Raw genomic sequence first — 12,267 nt, 5'->3', positions numbered from 1 at the left:
CAAAGTTGAACTATTAACATTCCTACATGGAAAAACAATAATTGTAACCTATGAAACTTTTCTCAGTAGTTGAATGGATTAGAAATATATATGTATATATATATATGTCTTTATATGAGGGTATGTGGGCATATGAATACATATGTGAATGTATACGTTTACAGGTATACATAGATAGAGGGCACAGGACCAATTTAACAGGAAGGGATGATACTTAAAAGGTGAAATTAAGAGGTGAGAGGAATATAATGAGAGAAGATGGGGAGAGGCAGAGTGGGGCAAACTATCTCATACAGAAGAGGCAAGAGAAAATGGTTACAATGGAGGGGAAGAATAGGAAGGCAAAAGGAAATAGATCAACCTTATTCCTATTGAATCTGGCTTGAGAAGGGAGGGAAATACACACTAAATAGGGGATCTCACCCTCCAGGAGAATAGGGGGGGAAGGGGATGTGAGGGGGGATGATGGAAGGGAGGGCAGGCTGGGGGGGGAGGGAAGTTGGAATCACCCACTTTTGAAAAGGGACAAGATCTAAGTAGAGAATAGAACAAGTGGGAGGTGGGATAGGAGGGAGGGAAAAATAGTCAGTCTTTTACAATACATCTACTATGTTATTGTTTTGCATTAGCCACACATGTACAACCTATACTGAACTGCTTGTTCCCCCAGTGGGGGTGGGTGGCAGGGGGGGGAAGGGAATGAATCTGGAATTGAAAGTTTTAAAATCAAATATTCAAATATATAAAAAAAGTCTATGTTAAGAAACAGAAGGTATGAACCCCTGTTGCTGATGTGACAGAAGGGGTGGGGCAGAGAGGAGCTAATACCACATATAAGGTATTAGTACAAGCTGGAGAGTCAGAACTTCTTGGAGCAAGCCACATGTAGGCTGAGGAGAGGCCCAGGCTGGAGAAAGTGATTTTGATTTTGATAATGGAGCTTATGGTGGTGGAACTTCTTCTAAGAGCCAGCCAAATTTTCTGCTGAGAGCTTCTGAGTATCAGCTGGAACTGCCGAAGACTTCCGAGGGCCAGCTGGAGCTGCCAGAAGAAGCATGACTGTGGTGTCAGTACTTTGTCTGTCTGTTTTGGGTCTATGTTGATTTCATAGGCAGAAAGTGATTTTTATAAGGGTGCTGGCAATGTGTGTGAATGTTTTTGTGGCTTTGTTAAGCCTTGTCTCCCCAGGAACAGAAACTGTGAAGGACTTGAAGTGGACTGGACACTATGAGCTTCAATATGGAATGGGAAATGGACAAGGAACTGGGAACTGTCTGCCTTTTAACTCAGGAGGCAGTTGGTTGGATTCAGGTAGGAGCTGGGACCATGGAAGAGGAACCATGGAAGCTGAGAGCCTGCCTCAAGTCAAGATGAAAATACCTCTCCTTGGGTATTTAATGCTGACTGATGATATTGTAACTTAATTGTGACTTAGGGGTGGATGGACTTTGTACTTTCCACTACCCCTGAAGAGGATACTGAGTAGTGACTGATGATATTGTAACTTGATTGCACCCTGTGGGTGGAGGACTTTGACCTTTGTACTTGGTGTAAATTAAGGAGGTTTGCCTCCTTAAGGATGATTGAATTAAGGATTTACTAGATGAAGGACTTACTAAATGAATGTTATTGTTTGCTTAAAACTATGTGAACAGTTGGGTGAAAACTATGTGGCCATTTTACTGATTAGTTGTTGAGTTGTGACATGGTGAATGCTGTATTTTGATTTTCTGTGAATGTTTTGCTCTGATTTGTTACTGAATAAATGGAGAGTGTGTGTATATATATAATGTATACTGTGTAATCAGAGCCTTGAAAATCTGTTCATACCAGCAGTTCTCTGAAAGCTCCTCGTGCTTGGCTTTATAGTGTCCCATAAAGGGCAGTAGTTTGCCTGTTTCTCAGAGTCCTGGCATCAAAGACTCTGGGTTCAAATTCCACATCTGATTATTACTAAAAGCGTGGGCCTCACTTTCCTCCTCTATAAAATGAGAGGGTTGGATAGATGACCTCTGAGATGCTTTTAACCTTGAGATCAATGATTCTATGACTTCCTTCCCCAGAGGAAGTTTGCTTACTCTAGATGCCAAGCTCTTTCATACAAAGTTAGTCTAGCTAAGGAGATTTTTGAGGTTGTCTGTCTGTTTTTTAACTTATATTTCTGGCCCAGTTAGGAGTAAGACCTTAGTTTAACCTAGGGTCAGAAAGTCCATAGAATTTATTGCTTAATGTCCTCATGTTCATCTTATTCCTCAAACCATTTTAGATGAACCTGACCCTAAAAACAAGTATATTTTTAACCCATTTTTTAAGGGGACCTAAATGATTCTAAAAATAATTACTAATGAATAGGGAATCTAAGCCCAGGAGATAAGAACTCTTTTAAACTAGTCAATTTTAAAACTTTTTATCTAGTCAATTTCCTGTCTTTAATATGCAACAACAAGCACGATTTTAATGTGTATTTGTAATCAGCAACAAATCACTCTTCATGATGATTTGGGCAAATGGAGCATACTTATTAGGAAACAGTAAATAAAGAGAAATTGAAGAACAATCTATCAACTATATGCCAGGCACTCTGCTAGATGCTGGGATTCAAAGACTTAAACAGTCTCTCCCCTCAAGAAAATTACATTCTATCAGGGAAGAAAAACATGTACATATATAAGAATATACAAAATAAAGGAGATAATTTTTGTGGGGAAGAACCAGTAATTGGAAGAATCAGAAAAGCTTCATGTAGATGGTGACACTTAATCTGAATGTTGAAGGAAAATATTAATTGTAAGAGGCAGGGGTGAACAAGGACATTCCAGGCATGGTTAACAGCCTGGGCCAAGGCATGGAGGTAGATGAAACATTATAAGAAACAGTAAGAGTGCCAATTTGAACCAAATAATGCCTTATAGGAATAACCTACAACAAGACTAAAAAAAGTAGGTTGGAGACAGGTTGTAAAGGGTTTTAAATGCCAAGGAGAATAGTTTATATTTGACCCCGAAATAATAATGAACAATTGGAATTTATTGAGCGGGAGAATATTGTTGTCATTTCTATGCTTTAGTAATAAGACTATTTTGGGGCAGCTAGGTGGTGCAGTGAATAGAGCACTGGACCTGGAGTCAGGAAGACCTGAGTTCAAATCTGGCCTCAGACACTTGTCACTTACTAGCTGTGTAACCCCGGGCAAGTCACTTAACCCCAATTGTCCTGCCTTCCCCTCTCCAAAAAGCAAAATAATAATAATATTAATAATAATAGTACTTCGGCATGTGTGTGGAGGATGGATTAGAGATATAGGGGTGAGGTTGGCAGGTAGTCTGATATTATCTTACATTCATGTCATATATTTCTTGTATGCTGCAAGCTATTTACATGTTGTTTCTCTTTTTAGAATATGACCTCCCTAATTGAAGGGATGCCTATCAATTAGGGAATGACTGAACAAGTTGTAGTATATGATTGTAACGGAATACTATTGTTCCATCAGAAATGATGAACAAGTGGATTTCATAAAAATCTGGAAAGACTTACATGAACTAATGCTGAGTGAAGTGAGCAGAACCAGGAGAACATTATACACAGTATCAGCAACATTATGTGATGAACTATGAATGATTTAGCTCTTCTCAGTAATACAATGGTCCAAGACAATTACAAATATGATGAAAAATACTGTGCACATTTAGAGAAAGAACTGACAGAGTCTGACTGCCCATTAAAGCATACTATTTTCACTTTGTTTGTTTTTGTTGTCTGTTTCTTCTTTCACAACATGACTAATGTGGAAATATATTTTCCATGACTGCATAAATATAACCTATATCAGATTGCTTGCTGTCTTGGGGAGTCAAGATGGGAGGAAAAGAAGGAGGAAAATTTGGAACTCAAAATCTTTTTTTTTTTTTTAAGCAATTGGGGTTTAGTAACTTGCTCAAGTTTACATGGCCAGTTATTTCTGGGTGTGGTGCTGAGTATCTGAGCCCGGATTTGATCCAGGTCATTCCGACACTGGAGCTGGTGCTCCTACTCGCTGAGCCACCTGGCCGCCCCTAAGCAATTGGGGTTAAGTAACTTGCTCAAGGTTACACGGCCAGGTGTTTCTGGGTGGGTGCTAAGTGTCTGAGCCCGGGATTCGATCTCCTCAACACTGGAGCCAGTGCTCTTACTCGCTGTGCTACCTGGCCGCCCCTCAAAATCTTTTTTAAAAGAAGAATGTTGTGGGGTGGCTAGGTGTTGCAGTGAATAGAGCACAGGTACTGGAGTCAGGAAGACCTGAGTTCAAATCTGACCTTAGACACTTAACACAAAAACTAGCCATGTGACCTTGGGCTTAACCCCAATTGCACTACCCTTCCCCCTCCAAAAAAAATTTTAAAAAAAAGAATGTTGAAAATTATCTTCTTCCACCTTCCCCAATTCATGTAAAAGGGGGCTCTGAACAAACCTTGGAGTTACAGAACCTACAAAACGACACAGAGAAGCTAACCTCCTGCTGAGGACAGCCGGCAGGTCAGCAGAAATTGGCCAGAGCAGCACTCTGGGAGCCGACCACAGCCCCTTGAGAGCTAGAAGTTTTAGCCCAAGGGCAGATCTGACAGACCACCAGCTGGAGGGACTTCAGATCACCAGAAGCTGTGGTGGTTTCCAGAATTATCAACACAGATGCAAAGGACAAAGTGAGAGGTCAATGCTGTGTGGACTTTGGGATCCCATAGTTGGTAGTGCTGTCAGTCTTTGCCCCTGGGGTGAGAAGCCACTGAGGAGCCATGGTTGTGCAATTGCCCCCATATGGAAGCTTCAGCTCCTGGCCTGCAGAGTGTAGGGGGAACAAGCAACCAGTCTGAGGGGTAATCGCTATTGCTTTAACCTGCTTGGATCTGGATTGTGGTCTAGGGTGGAGGTCCTGGGTTGTGAGACCAGCTTGCCAGAGTATGTGGAATCTTCAGAGAGGGCATCCAACAAATACCTTTGGCAGCTGAGAAAACCCCATTGTTTGGGACGAAGCTCCCCTGTCTGGTGGCAGAGTCCTACTGTGGCAAAAAGCCTAGGGGTCAAGTGATTGAGTGGTGACATGAGCAGGTAAAGGAAGCAAAATAAACAGAGCAACCCAACTTCACACTCCTATTTTGGTGACAAAAAGGATCAAAGCATGGAACAGGAGAAAGACAGTGAAGTCAGAACTCCTGCACCAAAAGCTTCAAAGAAAAATACGAGCTGGTTATAAACCACAGAGAATCTTAAGCAGCAAATAAGAAAAGTGGAGGAAAAATTGTGAAGAGAAATGAGAACATTGCAAGAAAATTATGAAATGAGAGTCAACAGCCTGACTGAGGAAAATAACATCTTAAAAATAGACTAATGGGGAGGCTAGGTGGCACAGTGAATAGAACACCAGCCCTGGAGTCAGGAGGACCTGAGTTCAGATCCGGCCTCAGACACTTAACACAAAAACTAGCTGTGTGACCTTGGGCAAGTCACTTAACCCCATTTGCCCTCCAAAAAAGCAAAAAAATAGACTAACTCAAATGGCAAAAGAGGCTCAAAAAGCCAATGAGGAGAAGAATGCCTTAAAAAGCCTAATTTGGAAAAAGAGTCTCAAAAGCTCACTGAGGAGAATCATTCCTTCAGAATTAGATTGGAGCAAATGGAAGCTAGTGCCTTTATGAGAAATCAAGATGCTGTTAAACAGATCCAAACAAATGAAATAATAAAAGGCAATGTTAAATATCTCATTGGAAAAACCACTGACCTGGAAAATAGATCCAGGAGAGATAATTTAAAAATTATTGGACTACCTGAAAGCCATGGTCAAAGAAAGAACCTAGAAATCATCCTCCAAGAGAGTCTCAAGGAAAACTGCCCTGATGTTTTAGAACCAGAGGGCAAAATAGAGTTTGAAGGAATCCACCAATCATCTCAGTCTCAAGTTCCTTCTCATGTATTCAACTCAATATATCCTTTAGGCATTACAAGGCATACTGTTTAAAACAGAACTCATTATCTTTTCCTCAAAACCTACCCCTTTTAAAAACATTTTCCATTTCTGTACAGGGTACAGTAATTCTTCTAGTCACCAAAGTTCACATCTGTGGCACCATTCTTGATACTTTACTCTCCCTCACCACACATATCCAATGAGCTACAAAATCTTTTTGATTCTGTCTTCATTCCCTTATCTACCATATGCCAGGCATTGTGCCAAACACTAAGAATATAAAGAAAGGTAAAAACAGTCCCTGTCCTCAAGGAGCTCATGTTCTAATTGGGTAGACAACACATATAACACTACTGGGTACATGAGTTACAGAGTAAATGGGAAGTAACTTCAGCAGAGAAGGTGTTAACATAATAGCTGAAGAAGTGGTCTGGAAAAGCCATTTAAATACCACCTACAATAGATAGAATTTGAACTGAGACTGGAAAGAAGTCAAGTAAACTGAGGGGGAGGCAAAGAGGGACATCATTGTGGGTTTGGGAGGGAAGAGCAACCAACGCAAATGCCCAGAGACAAAAGATGGATGATCTTGTTAATCAGTCAATAAACATTTATTGAGGGCCTACTATATACCAAGGTTGTGCTAAGGACTGGGGATACAAATATGAAAGAGAGTCCCCTTACCCCCTGATGCCTGCATCAAAATGGGCATGGGGCAAACTGAAGAGTGTGGAATGATTGGACATGAGCCAGGCAGGATCTGTCACAGCAGTTCCCATTTATTGATCAGAGAGCAGGGTTTATATAATGAATGTAAAGCAATTATCTCTTAGGTTCCCATGAGACAATGTTTAATGTCCTTGTTCATTTATGTACATCTGTATGTTTTAATGTCCTTGTTCCCTTGCATGTATCTATGTCTGGGTCACTGCTCGGTTATCATTTTCTAAACTTTTGCAAGTCAGGAAGAGATGGTGAGCCAATCTTAAGACATGATATAGCCTTCACAGGGAGCTGGCTTGGTAGAAATCCTGGACCAGACTCTTCCCATTTATGAACCAAGTCAGAAACTGACCCTCGACAACCCCCACTCTTTCAAGGAGATTACAATCTAACAGAAAAAGAAAACCCAAAAGGAAGCTGAAAGAGAGGAGGGAAAAAAGGAGAGGTAGGATACACAGAGGTAGTATGATTAAGAAATACAAAATAGTGTAGCCAGGTGGGAAATGAAGAGTTGGCTGGCTTGGGGACCCTCCTTAAATGGACATTTTGATAAGAGCTCTTCAATCCTCTCTTCATTCAAAGTATGTGTTCAAATGTCAAATGTACATTTACCTAAAAGAGTATTTTACAGAGAACTCACACAAGGCAAGAGCTCACATTGAGGTCAGAAGGAGTGGTACAAGGACACTCTCAAGGTCTCTCTGAAGAATTTATGACTGGATTGTGAGACATGGAAGACACAGGCACAGAACCACCCAGCATGGTGTGCCCACATCAAAGAAGGTGTTGTACTCTATGTGCAAAGCAGTATTGTAATAGCTCAAAGGAAACAAGAGATGTGAAAAATTAGAGAAATTTCAGCTCCAAATGTTCATATGGACTATTTGTGTCTGACCTGTAGTAGAACCTTCAGAGCTCATGTTGGTCTGATCAGCCACAGATGGACATAGTGTACCCCAACATAGTGAAATCTTGATATCATTTTGGTCCTCTTCAAGAATTAAGGATAACAGCCATTCCTCATAAATGAGTAAGACCATGAGTTTGGGGATTGTATGTGTGTATATATGCATATACAAATATATAAACACGCACATGTACATATACATGTATACATACATATATGTGTGTGCACATGTATATATTAAGGTAGATGGCACAATGAGTGTTAAGCCTCAAGTCAGGAAGACCTGACTCAGACACTGGCTAGCTATGTCAACCAGACCAGAACCAGTCTCTAATCTGTGAGTGGCTGGAGTCAAACAAACAGAGCAGGCTAGAGACAGGAGGATCAGGACACAAAACAGAAATTTAATTCATTTCAGAGTGAGGAAAATGACATATGCATATAGAAGCTGCCCCCCTTCCTGAGAAGGAGCATTTACCATGTTGAACTAAATGTAAGTGTTATATACATACTGGACTGGACCATGACATAATCATTTTTAGGTCTTGAGTTACTGTTCCCATGGGCCCTGTGGGAAGAGTATTGTCTCAAATCTTAAGGGTCATGCCCACCTGTGGAGCACAGAACCAGAGTTCTATGATGGGAATAGGAGCACAATACCTGGCAGTTACAAAGAACAGGGATTGTGAACATGACAGGGACATGATGGATGCTGGTTCTCAGGTCCCTGGGAAATAAGGGGAACTAAATCCTTCAACGAACACCTAGTGCTGGTCCAAGCAATACATTTTGTCAGAGGGTGATATCATCCAGAGCATAAAGGTGTGTCTCCAAAATATTTTGACATTTCTCTCTTTTGGCCAAAGGGAAAGGGTCTGAAAGAACCCTTACCCTCATGACCAATAAAGGAAAGAAAGATATATGTCACAGGTTATGCCCAGGGGGTTAATTCCTTAAGTGGGTCTATTCAGGAAGTGTTTCCCAGGCAATTTATTGCTAGTCACTGTTTGACTTGTGCCCCCCTCCCCACTCCATCCCACCAAGAATGTCAGAATGAGAAAATGTCGACACATACTAGAATCAGGGCCTTGGTCGTTGGGTACATAACAAGAGGGAAGAGAAAAAAAAAAAAAAAAACTAAGACAGTAGACTCAGCCCTCATCTGGAATCTTGGGACAGCTATCTCATCTGGATGTTTGCTGATTCTGGGCTCCTCCACTTAGGATTGGGGGGGGGGGGGCTTTCTTCAGGTGATTCAATTTTCCAATCACACAGGGCTAGGTTTAAACAATGCAGTAAAGTTTTTCTGAAAATTCCCATAATTACATTAAGCCAAGTACAAATCAAATTACGAAGAAGGCTCATAGGGTACTAATTCTGAGAAGGTAAATTTACATGTCACTAAAGGTAACCAAGAAAACTTAAACATTAACAATATGCTTTATTCTTAGGACAATTATAAATTTCTCTGTTTCCAAATCTAGAGGTTTCTAGATAATTTTGCTAGTAATGTCATTTAAATGTGGTTCTCCAATTTTGAAACCACTTGCCTAAAATCACTTGCTAATAAGTTTTTGCTACTGTAACAGAGAAGATTAGACTTACTAAGGACAGAGGCTGACTGACTCTCCCACCTCATACTACCAGGTGGGCACTGCTTACCAAGACTCTCCTGGGCAGAGCCTGCTAAGGGCTGGTCTTGCTCAGGAGACACTGACTGACTGGACTCTGGGGGTATGTGGCAAAGGACACTGCCTCAGGGCCGGTGTGGCTGTTGCCAGGACTTTCCTCTTGGTGGTAGTTCCTCATGGCAGGGCAAAGAAAATGCTGGCCATGGCTGATCCCCACCCCAACAGTTACAGTTGCTGGGGTTGGGGATTTGGTGGGGTAAGGTTTGTGGGACTCCAGTATGACTGCTGCCTCTCCCCATATGATAGCAAGTAGAGAAGACCATAATTCAAGTTTCCAACAATTTTCCAGCATTCTCTCTCTTTTTTTTAAGGGGGGAAGGCAAGGCAATTGGAGTTAAGTGACTTGCTCAAGGTCACACAGCCAGTAAGTGTCAAGTGTCTGAGACCTGATTTGAACTCAGGGCCTTCTGACTCCAAGGCCAGTGCTCTATTCACTGTGCCTCCTAGCTGCCCCATGCATTCTCTTTTCTTAACCTGATCTGAGATGAGAGAAGTTAAAAGAGGGACAAGGGCTATAACAAAATAAGGTAAAAACACACCTGGCCGTGTAACCTTGAGCAAGTTACTTAACCCCAATTGCTTAGGGGCGGCCAGGTGGCTCAGCGAGTAAGAGCACCGGCTCCAGTGTCGGGATGACCTGGATCAAATCCGGGCTCAGATACTCAGCACCACACCCAGAAATAACTGGCCATGTAACCTTGAGCAAGTTACTTAACCCTGGTTGCTTTAAAAAAAATAAGGTAAAAACTAAAAAGTCAAGGAAAGGTTAACAAGAGGTTGCTATGTCCCTATTTTTTTTTTCACTTTCTTCAGTCTAAACTTTTTACCAACTAACTTTCCTTCACTGCTCTAGAACAATGAAGCCATTAATCTTGTCAATTACTTTTAAAACTTTTATAAGATTAAATCCTTATTCTTCCTTAAAATAAATTCTACAGAATGGTATCCCCAAACTTGCTCAGATGTTTCAGGAGCTGAGTTCTTGGGATTACTCCAAAGTCTCAGGAGATCTCTCCTGCAATCTTAAAATGATTAATTTCCAAATGCCTTAATGATTAATCCTAAAACCTCCAGAATCTGCTAAGATATTGTTTAGCAGTTCTACAACTTTGATGATATAACTTCATTTCTGTAGCTCCAACTTGGCCAGCATTGCAATAATAGGAAAAAAAAAAGTGCCTTACAGGTTTTTCCTCTTTTCTTATAACCTAATCTCTCAGAGAAAGTTTAAGGTGGGAGTTAGTAAAGTTCACAAATCTTTCCCAATGATCCCTCTCACTACAACTCTTAGAAGTTTTTCTGGCTGGTTGCATTTTTAAATCTTTCAAGGTAATGGAATCTAGCTTACAATACAAACATGACACAGACATTCTGCAAACACAGAGACACAGACACAGAAAAGACAGATACAAGCAGGAAAAAAAAGGGAAGCACTCAGTCCATAGCCAGACAGGCATTTATCAGAATTCAGAGTGATCTAGGATGAACCAGATCAGGAAAGGGGACTCTGTGGTTTTCCTCACAAAGAAAGCCAAGGGGTCAGACTCCAGAGGAATACATCTCTAGTGGTTCCTAGTCCACTCCCATGGTTACTAGAAAGTTCATTTGGCTCTGTTCTATGTCCAATCCCACTTATCTCACTAATTAATGTCAAACAGATCAGAAAAAGCCTCTAACCTGTGAATGACTGGAGCCAAACAGAGCAGACTAGAGACAGGAGAGTCAGGACACAAAATAGAAGCATAATTAATTTCAGAGTGAGGAAAATGAAAGCATATGGAAGTCCCCACTCCCACCCCACCTCCTAACCCCCAGAAGGAAGGTTTAATATGCTGGACTAAAGGCTGGTCTTATATACATACTGGGTTGGACCATGACATAATCATTTTTAGGTCTTGGGTTACTGTGAGAACTATACTGTCTCAAGTCTTGGGGGTTATACCCACCCTGTGGGGGCACAAAACCAGAATTTTGTGATGGGAACAGGAGTACAGTACCTGGCAATTATAAGGATTATGGATTGTGAATATATGAGAGATGTGATGGATGTTGGTTCTCACGTTCCTGGGAAATAGAGAGAGCTAAATCCCTCAGTAAACATCTGGTGCTGGTCCAAGCAAAACACTTTGCCAGAGGGTGATATACAGAAAACAAAGGATTGTTGTTATGCCAAGCTTAGGGCACAGCCTTCTTGCTAGGCCTTAGCTCTGGAAAACAGGCTAACTCCAAAATATTTTGACACTGTGTGATCCTGGGCAAGCCACTTAACCTCTGTCTGCCTCATTTTCTTCATCTGTAAAATACAGATAATGATAGCACTTACCTTACATCAAACAAGATAATGTATGTAAAACACTTTGCAAATCTTATCTATAATCTACCTCCAAAGAAAGAATTGATGGAGTCTGAATGTAGATTGAAGCATACTATTTTTCACTTTACAATTATTCCTTCCACTTTGTGACTTTTCCCAACATGGTTTTGATATATCGACTAACATAAGAAATTAAGTGTGAACTTTTTCAGAAGCCATAGATGACATTTGAAGGCCAACAGATGACACAGAGCTTATGATCTTAACTTAACTTAACCCAAATTTTACACTAGAGTACTGTAAACACACCATAAAAGAAAAAGAAAAAACTCGGACTTCTTCTCTGGTGTGAAGGGAGGGCCAAAAAATTTTACACAAATTTTCCAGATCACAAGGGCACCACACCCCTAACCCCTACACTATGAAAGGAATAACTGTATTTTTGTGTGTGTGGTTTTTTTGGGGGGGGTGGGGGGCAGGGTTTGGTCTGTGTTTTCTTTCATAATATGACTAATATAGAAAAAATGTTTTGCATATATATGTATAACCTATGTCAAATTGCTTACCATCTCAAGGAAGGAAAAAGGGAAGGAGACAATTTGGAACTAAAATATTTTAAAATGAATGTCAAAAATTGTTCTTACAAATAATTGGGAAAAACAAAATATTTTTCAAACCATAGCTATATAAA

This window comes from Petaurus breviceps, unplaced genomic scaffold (genome assembly GCF_028583685.1).
Source record: "Petaurus breviceps papuanus isolate PSGF00001 unplaced genomic scaffold, PetGlider_PUasm1.0 224, whole genome shotgun sequence".
In the NCBI taxonomy this organism is placed as follows: domain Eukaryota; kingdom Metazoa; phylum Chordata; class Mammalia; order Diprotodontia; family Petauridae; genus Petaurus; species Petaurus breviceps.
The sequence above is the reverse complement of the archived record's forward strand: the minus strand, read 5'-3'. Positions refer to the sequence as shown.